This window comes from Macrobrachium nipponense, chromosome 7, assembly GCF_015104395.2.
Source record: "Macrobrachium nipponense isolate FS-2020 chromosome 7, ASM1510439v2, whole genome shotgun sequence".
NCBI lineage: Eukaryota > Metazoa > Arthropoda > Malacostraca > Decapoda > Palaemonidae > Macrobrachium > Macrobrachium nipponense.
Window position 1 is genome coordinate 14,332,312 of NC_061109.1, and position 16,243 is coordinate 14,348,554.

A 16,243-nucleotide genomic window follows, 5' to 3' on the forward strand; every position below is an offset into this window, starting at 1 on the left:
TATTTCCATAAACTCACTTGCATGAACGTGGATCCATTTTCGTTTGTATCGAAGCCTTTTTCCTCTCAAACTGGAAAACGGGACATAAAGCATTTGAATTTATATCAACGCTACAAATGTTTAGTCGGAAATCTTTACGTCAATTACTACTCGTCATCTTGACATCTCTGTTAAAACCTCTGTCAGTTTATATTCATAAGTTTCTGAATACGGCACTCCTTAACTATGTGTTATGCTCTTCGGGCACTATTGAATCCAGCAATGTCTATTACTGAACCTTTGCTTAGTAAGATGTTCTTTACTTAACTCAAACTGAAGATCATAAGCGTAGGAACAGTCTTGTTTCCTTTAACTGATTCTTTGTTTTAGATTATTCATTCCCGCAGTTCCTGATTTTGCAATAAATGAATAAATAAAAAGAAAGTGGGGTGTTGGGTTGGGTGGGGAGCCGGTCTGCATTTGTAAGAAAGTAATTCGCCCTGAGTTCTTAATTCATTCATACCACTATTCTCGGTTTCAGTCATCTGCAATACACTATCTCTCTTCGATTTCAAGCACATCGTTTTCTTCTCCGGCTCCGTTACCAGCGGAGGCCTGGCATCAAAACCTTCTGGGATTTGCTTTAAAGGTGGCAGCCTATTAGGTTTGGCCTCGCATAGTATCTGAATATGTACTAGTGATGAAACCGTACTCTCTCTCTCTCTCTCTCTCTCTCTCTCTCTCCTCTCTCTCTCTCTCTCTCTCTCTCTCTCTCACACACACATATTGAAGGTTAAATTTGAATGAAAATATTCTATATATGTATACAATGAAATGGCACATATAATGTTTGAAAAAGCCAATAAGCCTATGTATCATAAATAAAAGCAACTCTAGTTACTGTTTCTCTAATGCTTACTCGCAATGCTTGAAAATACTGAGTCACAAGCAGAAATACGATTTCTCAAGGATCAGTTGACAAATTTCGTCACGTTCAACTGATCAGGCAGGAGCCGTGGGAACAATTCATACTAGCGGTGTATGCCAACTATCTGACCCTAATTTTCAGCGGCCAAAAATGTCTTGGTGTTTTTGCCAACGCAACCAAAGCTACTCGTATGTTTTGTGCTTTACAAAATTATATCCTCTAGATAGCGTTATATTGATGACAATGGTAAAGAGAAACTGACCTGAAATCTATGAAAAAGACGCATTTTCAAGTGATTTTTCAAGCATGACGATTTCGTTGACTTCGTCCTTTGAGCCTAAAAATGAAAAAAATGCCTTCATTCAGTGCGCTAAAAAGTAAAAGAATAAATTTTTGAGACACCAGGATTTTCTTACAATAAATTATGCCTACAACAATAAAAGCCCTGGCCCCAAACATGGGAGGAATTGTTAAAAGAAATAAAACAAGGCGTGATCCAACCTCCAGCTTACTCGGTACGCGTGCAAGACTTTCCACTGACGCATAAGTTGTAAACATTATATTCCTAACTTAACGTGAAGTGGCCTTCGTAATTAATACTCATACTTATTACTACTCGTACTAACAACAAGGATCAAATAAAAAGGTCACAAAATAAACACGTTCATATTCGTATTCTCAGTTATAAGTGGCAGCACAAAATAATTGAACAGAAACATAGTCTAAATTCAGAAGAGCAAATAAATCAAAACGTGCTAAAATCTACGGACAGATATCCCGTTGTTTTATAAACGAAAATGAGAAAAAAATGTGAAATTTTATTAGAAATCATATTTCTGTTCTGCTTAACATGCTCTTTATGTCTTTTTACATTTTCATTCTAATAAATAAATCATAAATATCCTATTTTAAAATTCCTGTATCTTTAACTCAACGCAAAACACATTTTTCGGGCCTTTTTAGATCTTTCCTAATCCCCAAAAATAGTAACAGCAAGAACAACAATAGGGTATAGTTCGTAGGCTTACTCCCTGAGTGAGAGAAAATATTTTGTTTGTTGTAGTATTTCCTCACATTTTTGGGCCCCAGGCTTTCAGTTTTGTAGACATGATTAATTGCAAGAAAATCCTAAAGTGTTTCAGAAAATAATTTTTTTTACTTCCGTTTGATGGGAAAGGAAGAGGGAAGGGGAGGGGGGAGTAAGAAGGTGAGGTAAGATTAAAGGGAGGTGGGTGATAGGGGGAAGAGGGAAGAAGAAGGAAAGGGAAGGGAGGAAGCGGGAGAGAAGTAGAAGGGGTTGGGGAGGGAGAGGAAAGGGAGAGGGGGAGAGGGGGAAGAGGGAAGAAGAAGGAAAGGGAAGGGGAGGGAGGGAAGATGGAAGGTGAGGGAGAGGGGATAGGAGGAGAAAGGAGGAAAGTAGGAAGGGAATGGGGGAAAGTGGAGGAGGAAGGGTTAGGCGAGGGAAAGGGGAGGGGGAGGAGGAGGGAAGGTAAGGAGGAGGAGGACACAGCCAAATTAACATTTGAGCGTATACTACGGAATTGGGGGGAGAGGGAGAAGAGGGAAGAGGAGGGACCAGATTGTGGTATATATCTTTTTTTCGAAGTCTACTATTACATTTTGTAATGATGTTTTATTACGGAATAATAATCTTTTACTGTTCTTAAACAAGAGACTAGTATTCCTAAATAATCTTTTACAGCGAGGATTTTAATTTCATGGTTATAATTGACAGGAGTATTACTTTAGGGGGGTGATTATACATTAAAGATCATGATGAGCTAAAAAGGACACGTCTAATTGATGACCCAGACGACCCGTTGAACCTAGACATGGACCCTCAAATACACGTCTTTGGCATAATACAGGATTCCAGCGAAAGAAATAACAGGGAAAAGGAATATAAATGCTATGATGATACCTAAGTCTTTTTATTATTTTGTTGACCTATCATCAAATATCCACATAGATGGTTGGTGAACCAGATCTAGGAGCCAGCTCGAACCTAGTTGTGCTCTTAGCCAAGAATACTTATTCCTGTGCTGTGGGGAGAAAACACTGCTATACTTCGACAATTGGTTTACTTCGCTTCAACTGATGACCTTCTTATAAAATGGATGGATAATAAGGCAGCCACTTTGTTCTCCACATCTGTATCAGCAGAACCTCTGGATGAATGCACAAGGTACGACAAAAAAGCCAAGGCTTCAATCATGCTCCCATGTCCTGCAGCTGTTAAAGAGTAACAATAAATTCATGGGAGGTGTGGATTCAATGGACTTCCTCAAAGCACTCTTCAGAATCTCAACCCGGTCCAAAAAATACTGTTATAAGTTATTTTTTCAAATTTTTGATGTAACAGTTGTGAACTGCTGGTCGTTTTATCCTGAACACAGAATGATGATACTTCAGGAATTCCAAATGACTCTGTCAGAATCACTGCTTCTTGGAGAAGACATCCATTGTCTAGTGGCAGTGACCAGAGAAAGAGTCAAGAACCCCAATGGTAAAAGTGCCCCAGTTTTCTATCGTCAGAAGTGTAACGTACACTTGTATATCACCAAAGACAGAACTATTTTCTTTCTTTTCACACACAGTAAAACCCGGGTTTCGTTTATGGAATAGAAATCCAAACTTGGTGAGGGGAGCTGAAAAACTTTTTGTTGCTTCAAAAATTAGTGAGAACATATTTTATGTATTAATCATACTTAATCGAAATTTGTTTTTATTAACTTAACTTTGTATAACAGTTTTCCAAAAAATAAGGTATATTGATGCCTGCCTTGTTATTTTCCATTTTGAGTATATATTATAACAATATGTAAGGATACTATGAGCACATTGATCAAAGAGTATCCTATCTCTTAAAAGATGGGAGCGACGACTTCGTAGCGTTTATACATTTTTAAAAAAAAATTTTTATGAAGATTGATGGCATTTATGCAATGTTTGCCATGCTCGTAAAAAATAAAAACACTTGATATTTTTTTTATCACAGGTTCATAATTCAGGCGTTATAAGGTTCATTGCACTTTTCGGATATCCTGCCCAGTCGATGATTATCGAAAACCGGTTTGAGCCGCTAAATATTCATAGAAAACTTAAATAAGAAAAAATTATTATTCGGTTTTGTGATTTTATATTTTGTTGGTTGTATTTAATATGAAACATTTGTTTGAAGCTTATTCAGGTAACCAAGTAGATATTAAAAGAGCAGATATGTTTGCAAGCGTGCATATGAATAATAGCTATAGAATATATCAGGTAAGTGAAGCGAGCAATTCTCATAACTCGTAACACTCACCAAAGTCCAAGAAGTTCAGCGAGGCTAATGTGCTGACAATATTTGCATATATTCACATAACTATAGAAAACCGACCTCTGGCAGTGAGTGTCTCAGGCTATTTCTCTCGGTATCCGACTCGTTTGATACCATTAAACAGTGTTTTTTCGTGAGACAGGTATAAAGGCATTCAGTTCAGTAGTATATTCAAAACTATACCAAAAATACCATACAACATATATATATATATATATATATATATATATATATATATATATATATATATATATATATATATATATATATATATATATAGCTACATTCCATGCAAACCGAAACCAAAATGTTTAAACAAAAGAATACATGAATGAAAAAGCTAAAAGCAGTTGTGAAGCATTAAAATATAATATTCGTGAAATGGTGAAGTTAAAAATGAAGTCTTCATTCTACCCTGAGAGAACAGAGAAGCCGTCCACAAACTGGAACAATCGTCCAGCAAGTGGCTCACTGTCAAAAGGACGAAGCAGCTGAGCAAAGTGACAGTGGCGCCCAGTCACCAGCGTCACAAAATAAAATGAGTTGGAGTTTTCAAACCACTGATATTACGATAAATTACTGCACTTTCAAGGGAAAGACCGTCTTATTGCATTGTTGTTACAAGTGCATCTTTTGCACTCATGGCCCTCTCTTTCATTTTTATAAGTATTCATTCAGTTAAGAAACTTCTGATAATTTTGCATTCGCGCTCTCCCATATTAGAGATCAAATTTCATTTATTTTGAATCTAATAATAAGAATTCGATTCCTGCAAGATCTAGTGTGAGATTTTCTTCTCTTCCTTTTTTCGAACACTGTTTTCGAGTTACGGTTCCAGGTCGGGTCACATCTCCTTTCAAACACACCTTCTCGAACCTGCTCTGTGGAAACCAGACTGACTGACCTCACCGTTCGATGACTTTGCTCTTACCACCTAGAATTTGGATTTTTCATCTTACTTCCACTTTGGATTTCCTTTTTCCCCTTTATCCTTTCGTTTCCATCGTCCTTTGTCGGATTATAATACCATCGATTTTTGCACGAAATCAATTCTGTCAAAATACATGATAACAGATTTGCCAACTCATCTGTCATATTTCTCTAGATAATTTAAAACCTGTTTGTATTAAGTAAAAAAATGTGTTGTTGACTACCTAGACTTAAGAAAGAATAAATAGTTAATGCAAGGTCAATTAAGTTATTGTATATTTTAAATAGATATAAAATTTGATCTATGTAGATATATCATGCAACAAACTCGATCTATCAAATTGCAATGGTTAAAATAAATAGTGCAGAGTTCGAATACTATACCTTTGTTACTCCATTAAATTTGATTTCCGTTTGTATAAACTTGTTTAAGTGAATAACAAAATCTGTGCAGATATTCACACAAAGAAGTCTTATGCCTCTATATAACTAAGGAAATCATGTTGCGTGATGAAAAGCTTTCGAATGGCTTTACTGAGATATCTGTCCTGAAAGAACTCTTTGACAATTCTCAGTTTCTTCTCCCTTCCGTCTCCGTCTTCCGAAGTCTCCCAAAAACCTTGGATAGACGAATAGTTCCTCTCTCCAAATATCTGAGAAATTGCGGCTACTTGCGCAATACATTTGCAATTTAGATCAAAATGCCGTCAGTTTTCAGTACACTTAAGTCAAATGGGGCGTACAGTTGTCGTTCCAGAAGAATTGGAATTTCAATTTTGGGTGAAATCCGTGCCATTAAAAATTAGTAGTTAAGATCTCTTCATCAGTTTATATCTGCCACAAAATGTCAGCCATGCCATACGTGGGGGAAATTCTGCTTATAAACTTCCCACTCATTTATTGGGTTCTTTGTACAGTTAACAAAGTAAATTCATATTGCTGCTTCGGCTTCAGTAGAGCGGAACAACCTGGGAATTGCTGCTCTGAAATAGGTTATGTCTGGAATAGCGTCCAGGGATTATACTTGAAACGCTATTGCGCTTTGCCTCAAGAAATGTGAGATGGTTTACGCACAGCAGAGGAGACTTTATTTAGGTCATGGCACTTCCCCCACTATTCCCCTAAGATACCTGCTAGAAAAAGAATGGCAATGAAGATTTGCAGTAACACTTTTTTTTTCTTTTCACTTGGTAAGTCGGGGTGATGTGTGCGAAAGAAGGAAAGGGTAAATAGTGATGCAAATTGTTGTGAATCGATGAGATGACGCTGAGAAAAAAGAGAATAATCTGTATAGAGAGACTGGCGAATATTATGAATATGAGGAACCTGTTGGAGCAATGTTTCCTTATTACAAATGAAAGAAAATACATCATTGTGTGTGAAAAATATTTAGAAAAAAACCAAAAACTCTTTAAAGGAATCAAGTGAGCATATGGGATAAGGATAGGACGATGAGATGGTGAACAGGGGTTGAATCGGAAGGATAAATCATCTCATGAAATGTCTAGCAAGGCTAGGTAGAAGGATAAAAGTTCTATGTCGTTTCATCATGAAAAATGCGCATTTTGAAGCTGCATAACTACGTAATATTTGGAAGTCTTGCGAGAAATGAGAGGCAGAACTTGCAGGTCGTAGGTTAACACAGAATTAGAGGTGACAAATACGGTCGTCATGATGCTACTGTTATTAAGATGCTGTGCTGGGAAATGAAGTGGCTGTAATGCTATTAGTTTTTCATTTCTTGGTTTATAAGGGAGAGGATGATCAATACAGCGATTACTGACTGGATCTTGGGGAAAAGGGCTTGTGTTAACCGTAGAATTTACATCTACTTTATTATTATTATTATTATTATTATTATTATTATTATTATTATTATTATTATTATTATTATTATTATTATTATTATTATTATTATTATTCACCCTGAGGCTCCTAAACCATTTTGGGAGCCAAATGCTGTCAAATATTTCAACATATCCTTAAAAATGAGATCTTGATGCAATTTCTTTGTAATTGGTCTGAGGCGTCGTCTGCTATTGAGTCTAGTTTCGTAGGATTCACTTTCTTAAATTGCCCTGAAAGACCGGAGGGGTTTTTACATGGGGCCAATATAAAACATGAAGCACATGAAACATTAACTGTTCAATTGGAAATTAAATAATATGGTTAGGACAGCTTTTCAAATACTATCTTAAAATAGGTGTTCGCCCTGCCCTTTGAATTTCACACAAGTGCTCTGACACAACATACTTCTTGTTAATGGGCGTCCATACCAGGTCGTAAATAATCTGCTATTTACGACCATTTACAAGACCTAGATAAAATGCAGCCTCTCCTCTTGTGAATAGGCTTATGTAGCTACAGAATTCAGTACATTCTTGTGCAGAACTGACAGGGTAATTGTGTGCAGCCTCTATTCTTATAAATGGGCATCCGAAACCGAACTCATGGGAGTAAGGTGCAGCCTCTATTCTTGTAAATGGTCATACACAAAATAATTCATAATGAATATCTGCAATGTCTAGTTCTTACAAATTAGTGTTCTTAGCAGACTCATGGCAACTATGTACAGCCACTATTCTTGTAAATGGGCTCTCAAAACAGAACTCACAGCACTATGTACGTACAGACTCGAATTTTGTAAATATGTGTCAATAACAGATCTCTTGGCAATTATGTTCAACTTCTGTATCTGTAAATGGTCATCCATAACATAACTCATATTGAATATGTGCAGCATCCTCTTTTGTTAAATTGGTATCCAAAATGGAACTCATGGCAATTATGTGCAGCCTCTATTCTGGTAAAATGACTAACAAAACAGAACTTATGGTGTCAAACTGTAGCCTCTAGTTCTTGTAAATAGGCATCAACAACTTAACTTACGGCATTTAGTGCTGTCTCTATTTTTGTAAATATGTATCCATAACAGAAATTGTAGTGATTATGTATGGCCTCTATTCTGGTAAATGTATCTCCATTACAGAACTCTGATGATAGCTTACAACTTTTAAATTTTGTGAATGGGTGTCCATAGCCAAACTTATAGCGATTATGTGCATCCTCTAGTTCTTTTCAATGAACATCCATGAGAGCTCATGGAAATTTTATGCCACCTCTGTTCTTATAAATGGGTATCCATAACAGAATTTAGGGTGAATTATGAGCAGCCTTTAAATCTTTTAAATATATGTCAGTTGTGTGCAACCAGTTCCTGTAAATGGGCATCCACAACAAGACTCATAGTGAATAAATATGTGTAGGATCCGTATATATGCACACACTCATTCACTGGCACTGGAGATCTAGCTGAACCTTGTTTTGTTTCATGTTTTTTCGTTTCAGTTTTCAACAGTTTATTAAAGGAATATGAACAGTAATGTACCGTAACAAAAAATAATGAAGAAATACAGTATGTACACACACACACACAGGAGAGAGAGAGAGAGAGAGAGAGAGAGAGAGAAGAGAGAGAGAGAGAGATTTCTCGCTTACATTGAAACCTTTTTATTCTATTTTACGGTATTCTCATATATTTTTACTCTATTTTCTATTTTCTTTATTTTTACAACAGAGATAAACCCCAATCATGTGTATAGGGTACTCACATAAGCACACATTTATTTGCTGGTATTGGTGAACTTGTTAGAGCTTCTATTGCTTCGTGTATGAGAGAGAGAGAGAGAGAGAGAGAGAGAGAGAGAGAGAGAACAGCAACTGGGGTATTACATTGAAGTCTATCGCGCAGACACACGATCCTTCCCGTTATTTTGTTTTCATGTTATTTTCATTTTTATTTTTACAGTATTTTCATAAACGCAATCGAGCACATAGGGTGCACGATTTGTGCTCACATACTCCTGCGCTTTGCCTGATGGCAAGGCTTAAGTTGTAAATAGCACAAAGTGTTGCCTTCATATACAAATTCACATTTCAAATATTTTCAACAAGTCATGACATACCAACAATGGTAAAATATTCTCTCGCATACTGTTAAAATGTGTGTGATAATCATAGTTAGAGTTAACTGGAACTTGTAATGAAATGCTTCACAGTAAATCAAGCAAAGCAAAAAGAAAAATGGCAAGATGTGGGACTGTGCTAAGAAACACTCAAGTGCATACTACACAAGTAGAGATGGGTATGTCAACATTGATGACATTTCGTGTGTACGTGTAAACACACACAGGATAGTACAAGTAAAACTTCCATAATTTAATGAAATGGAATAAAGAATCACATTTGCCAATGAATAAAAAAGCTCATCAACTTCTTAGTAACATTCTTAAAATGAATTTGATTTGGACAGTCATCAGTGAGAAATCACATATATATGTAGTGTACGTATACTAAAGATGTAATCACAATGTTTAACACAAACACAGTTTCCATGATATGGCAATATGAGCAAAACAAATGAAATATGCCATATGTAGTATTCGTTTATCGTTGGATCTCTCATATCATGCGACCCTTAACATTTTGTCCACTGAACATGATTTTATTGCCTACACGTTTGGCGTATGATGCGATTTGCACTTTTGAAAGCACAGATTACATAAGCTAACCTCTTTTCGTCAAGGATCCCATCTTCTAGTTAGATACATGAAAGCTAAAATAAAAATAGTCTACTTACTAAACGACTTTCCTTTTCAGTAGATCATACTGTCCTGGGCCATCCATGTTCGGGCGCAGCATATTTCATTTGTGGTAGATCGTACTGTACTAGGCTATGCTTATAGAGCCAATTTAATTTTCAGTAGTTTTGTGTGGGGCTAGGCTTTCAACACAAAATTACCTAAATTATGGCTGATGTAACAATTCATAACCATCTCTTTTAATTATCAATCACTTACCAAGAATTGGCATGAGCAACATCGAGTATGACATAAAGAAACGAATGAAGAAACAGCTGTTTTGTAGTGTTGAAGGTTTTTATATAGTATGTTAGATTACCTTTGTATACGTGTTTTACATTTTTACAGAAATAAAAGCAATCATTCTAGCTATTCATTTGTTTCTCTTATCAGCAAAAAACTGATTCCCCCTGTAGAGTAGTGTAACGCAATCACCACCTCTCCGTGGGACACTTGTCTGTTTTCGCTCCGCAAGAAATTAATGGGGTCGAAAATTGAAGGACAACTAAGCAGCATATTTTATATAACATGATGCAAACAATTATTTTTCTTAATCAAATAATATGTGTCTAGATGCTAAATTCCCTAAATTAACGATTTCATGGACCATTCAAATCTGGGCCTTTTAATTTCTTGTGGGGCGAAAACTGCCAGGTGGCCAAGCACGTGACCTGTGACGTCATGGCTACGATATCCTATTCTCTCGCTAGTAGGCTCAATTATCTGACTCTGAGAACATAAATAGTATTACATAACTGCATATGGTTGATGATATAATATGATAATGATACAGTATAGATGGATTCAGTAAGAACAATATCAGTTCCATTGCCTTTATCTTGATCTTATTTTCAACAGTAATAGCCTATTTGACTTATGCAAATGGATATCATGAGTGTCCCACCTAGCCTAGGTCAGTAGTTTACACCAACTCAGTCTGCATCTCGTGTATGGTAATATAATATGGTAATAGGTAATAAGAAAGTTGTTGTATCAAATATATTAGTGGCCATAAAACCATGGTAGGTTGTGGGTAACCACAGGTAGGCTACCAACCTACCTAGCAGGGTCATTTAGAAGAGAAAGAGGGAGAAAAAGAAGTGGATGATATTATTGTTTCAGAGTGTATTAATGCAGTATATTTCACTAGGAATGTTTGTGAATAGCGTAGATAATTGCCTATTGCATAAAGTCTTCGGTTTAAAGCGTGATGGTCATTGTTGATAAGCATATTGAGCGTTCAGTTATGTGGTACTGACAAGGGTAGGTGAGGAAGGGTACGAAGTTGCCCTAGTGCACTCCTATATTTTTTAATAGCACTCATCTGGATTTCGCCAATATTCACCATTGAAAAGTGTATTTACAATTACTGTCACTATCCTGGGTAGTATTTCAAATTCCCATTTACAGCACTCTGTTGATTTCTGTGCTAGACTCTCCCATATTGAATTATCCAGTACTGACGAATAACCAGCTTTGATGTGACACTTTTATTTACTAAAGTTCCTGTTGATGACTTACTTCAGTATTCATCGCAATATTTGGACTTGTATAATCTAGAATTACCTACAATGTAATTATTAGTTTTATATCCCCTTGTATAAAGAAATTACAAATTAACTTTCAATGGCAATTTTTTTGAGCAGATATTTGGTATAGCAATGGGTAACCCTCTTTCGTCACTTTTGTCTAATATTTGCATGGAGTTCTTTGAGCCTAGACTTTTCAAGAAATTTGTTTAAAAAAGATTTAAATATTCCTTATTTCTTGCATACAATTAATAATCTTTTACCACCCATAAAATTCACAATGGAATATGAAGAAAATAATTATATATCATTTTTGGGTGTCTTAGTTATTAGAAATAACACCAATTTTTGTTTTGCAGTATATAGGAAACCCACGAATAATTTGCCATATATCCATTTTTACTCTAACTATGCTAAACAAATTAAGATGTCAACATTTTCCGTTTTGTATCTCAGAGCTCTCAAAATTTGTAGTCCTGAATTTTTGGAAGATGAGTTTAAAATAAAGCAAAAAAGATATATTACAATCCAACCAGTGTTAACAAAAAACTTAAGAATATTCTCTGCTTACCATTTCATCCTAATTTCAATTCTGCTGTACCCATTTTAAAAACTATTGACATTAACTTAATATTTAACTATAATAATATTTTGAGAAATAAACTAATCAAGAATAGCCCCGCAAATTCAAACAATATTCTATACAGTATTCCTTGTAAAGAATGTAATAAAACATCAGTAGAACTATAGATGAGATGCTCTCAGCACAAATATGCCATATCAAGAGGCTTAACAAATAATGGCATTGTAGATCATTGGCTTAAGACAGGCCAAGCTATTAACTGGCAATATTCCTCGATAATCGGCAGGTTCAAAGATCACCGCAAAAGGAATCTGTTGGAGTCCATTACTATCGAAACCGATTAAATAAGGAATTTAAATCTCCATCCTAGATTATACCTTGATCCTCTTTCCTTGTCTCTTTTGCTTAAAGAACTCACTGCCCAGATTAACAAACTGTAACCCCTACTCTCCTTGACTGTTTTTGTATATAAAGGTCTGCCAACTATCTATTGTATTCAGTGTGAACATGAAAATGTAAAATAAACTACGAAAGTACTCGTTCAAAGTTCCGGTTTTCACTCACCTTCTTATGGATTTTGTGTTATGCATACACACACATACATATATATGTGTGTGTTTGTGTGTGTGTGTGTGGGTGTGTATATATATATATATATATATATGATATAGATATATATATATATCTATATATATATATATATATATATATATATATATATATATATAGCATTTTTTTTTAAGCTGGGTGCCTATTTTCACAGAAGAATTTGTGTGGACAAAAGAACGCATTTTTCACGTTGAAACAAAATGACATGAAACTTCCACAACCACGCAGTGACTTTCAATTTCTTTGGTGCTTGTTTGTTTGTTTATTTGTATGGTGTTTGTACGTTGCATGGAACCAGTGGTTATTCAGCAACGGGACCAACGGCTTTACGTGACTTCGGAACCACGTCGAGGGTGAACTTCTATCGCCAGAAATACACATCTCTCACTCCTCAATGGAATGGCCGAGAAACGAAACCGCGACCATCAAGGTGGGACGCAAACACCATACCAACCACGCCACTGAGGCGCTTGTTATTCCTCGTTATTGTTCTTGCGCAAGAGTGGAAATGCTATTATAAATCAGTTATAACGTATATATTACTTAGGTGACAGAAGATCCAGAACATTAAAATTATACGTAATATGCAGCCTATTGAAAGCTGTTATTACTATGAAGGAAAAGTGGCAAGATCTGTACCCGAGAATTCAGTTAAGGACTTGAATCCCTTTCTCAAACTTTCGGGTAAAATGTGGCGTAAAGGATAATACCACACGACGCCTTCATTATGGTCGGAAACTAACTTTAATGCATTTGTTTTTCGCCTGAGGCGACTGACAGAGCGGCATGTTTCGCGAGACCTGTCAAGAGGAATATCTGTCATCGAGATCAATGTTTCTGGAGAGCCATTGCAGGGGATTCTATCACAGCAACCATTGTTATGCTCCAAGCAGCGGGCGAGCCAGTCAGCACTTTGCAAACGTCACCTGGGAATCGATCAGCGCTTGGAATGTGCTGTCTTTATTTAACCCGTGTGATACTCACAGCGCCGTAGTTAAACAGCTTTATCGCTGCCATCGACAATACCATTGATCACAGGGCGATGATATTATCGCTATAATGAGTATAGACAACGTACATTCCATGGAAGTTTTCGATATGACCGGACCGTCATCTGATAGGGAAAAAAATAATAATAATAACAATGCTGTGTGCCGGTGGGTTCAGTCGTGAAAGTAATGCTATTTTGCATAGCTCGTGTCCAAAATACAGTGATAGTGATTATTGTGAGACCTTGATGGGCCTTGGTGATGGTGTTGTTATTGAGTGAGGCAGTAACGTAATAGGTGATGGGGAAGAGGGGACAGTGATTTTATGCGTAGAAGAGAAGGAAATGGAAGAGTAAAGGGAAGGATAGAAATGTGAGTAGAACAAGAGAAAAACATCATTATTATAGCGATTATAGTGGCAGTGACTACAACATTTGTTTGATACAGAATGTAGCAATCCCTCCCCTTTATTCAACTGGCAGGACCACATGCGTGTGCAATGTTGCAACCAACTTTTATTTAGTTTTGAAGCCATGGCCAATATTGGTTCCCAGCTTCTGTAACCTTCTGCTATTGAACACCATTTAGAGCAGGAAAGCGGAAGAAAAAGTATTAGAAGGCCAGAAGCATAGGCTGCTAATGTTATTAAAAGGCAAAATGGCCTTGGCCTATCTTACCAGAGCTCTGTTGAGAAGGCTGGTATCACTGTTATCCCTACATTGAGGGGTCGGTTGACTGATGCACCTTCTCCACTGCCTTCTATCAAAGGCATCATCCTCCACCAAATCCTTTCTCTTTTCACTTTATCTCGCCACCTAATTCTCTGTCTCCCTCTCGATCTTCTTCCTCTAACAGATTCTTCCCAAACCATCTTTACTCCCTCCTCGTCATCCATCCTTAACACATGCCTATACCATCTCAATCGACAAGAGTTTCAGTGGCCTTTATCATATCAGTCCTCGTCCTGTAAAGATGGACGCCTGCAACACCTGTGAGTGGCTCGCGAAAGCTCTTGTTTGATGGGAGGCAGCCTGGAACAAATGTCTGCAACCTTTAACAAAATCCAAAGGCGCAGGGGGGAAAAAATATCTTTGGCGTCCAGCGCCATGAAGACTGCCGAACAGTGGTTCCGCTTGCGTGTCGGCTCGGCGTATTTTTTACGTAAATTGAAGCGCCGTCTTTTCAACATTGCCAGCCTCCGACCTTTCTTTGCTGCTTTCCCTTTTCTGACTGCAGATAGATGTGACGGCAATTGACTACCATACAAAAATAATAAACACAAGAACTCAAATTTAGGTGAAACTATTTTCTGCCATTATCCATCTTTTTCATGCCTCTACAGTCAATAATGATTATCCTTTTAGCTTTGGTCTCTATCAATTTCATCGTTCATCATTATTTACAAACTTTTCACAAATGATATTAACGCACCGCATGTTTGTTGACATTTGGAAAGATGAGGGAAAGCTTTAATTATTTTTGGAAATCTTCGTATATTTTTTTTTTCATTATTCGCCATTTTATTATTGTAATTTATCTGCTCCATATATATTAATGTTTGTTAATATTGTTTTTGGAAATATTTTTCTTAACCTCTATCATCTTCAGCAATAATCATTAATCGCGGGTCTGTAAGATTAGCTGGAAATTCTTTTGAAAAGAAAAAACTTTGTGGGTGGTATTTGAAGTGAAATTTCTCATAGTTATTTCCATATAAAATTGTGAAACAAAATAAACAACAATACGAACAGTATTTTGTAGGTTTAATACCATGAAACATGATAAAACCTTTTGTAACGCTGAAATTGTAGAATTGGAGAAAAAATGAGCCACCCGAACGCTCCTGCAAATTTCTCAAAAACTAATGGACTATTCCAAAAGTTGTCACTTAAGTATTTATTATTTACATGGAAATGCCTTTAGCTAAAAAAAAAAAAAAAGTAAGGCAATAGCATCATAAGTAACAATTTGAAAGTCGCTGATTTATTATGGCGATTTACCCAGTGTTTACAAAATGCCAATTAGTTATTGCTCGAGTGATGAATGCATACACCATTTCCCAGATAAGAAAATTTATAGTAATGACGTCTCATCTTAATCATATGAATATTCTTAAAGTAATAGGCCAACTCTTTTAACGATAATAATAATGGATTCGGTATATCCTGAGAGAACAGGCGATTGCTGTACATTTCATAATAGCATATATATATATGTGTGTGTGTGTGTGTGAGTGTGTATATATATATATATATATATATATATATATATATATATATATATATATATATATATATATATATAGATATATATATATATATATATATATATCTATATATATATATATATATATATATATATATATATATATATATATATATATATGTATATAGTATTTATATGTATATAAATATAATAACATTTCATAATAGCATATATATGTTGTGTGTGTGTGTGTGTGAGTGTATGTATATATATATATATATATATATATATATATATATATATATATATATATATATACATATATATAAATCATACACCGTTTCATTGTTTTTATGTGTTGGACATTTTTCCACTCGAAGGGTTGGTGAGCGGAAAAAAACTGTCCCAGGGCCACGAAGCCAGTTGTCAGTCCTTACGAAGTCACCCATCAGCTTTGGGTCTCACGAAGACGAAAAGAACCTTCCTCGGTGGTTGGATCTCACTGACACAGGTCACCTTGAACGTTCGACCC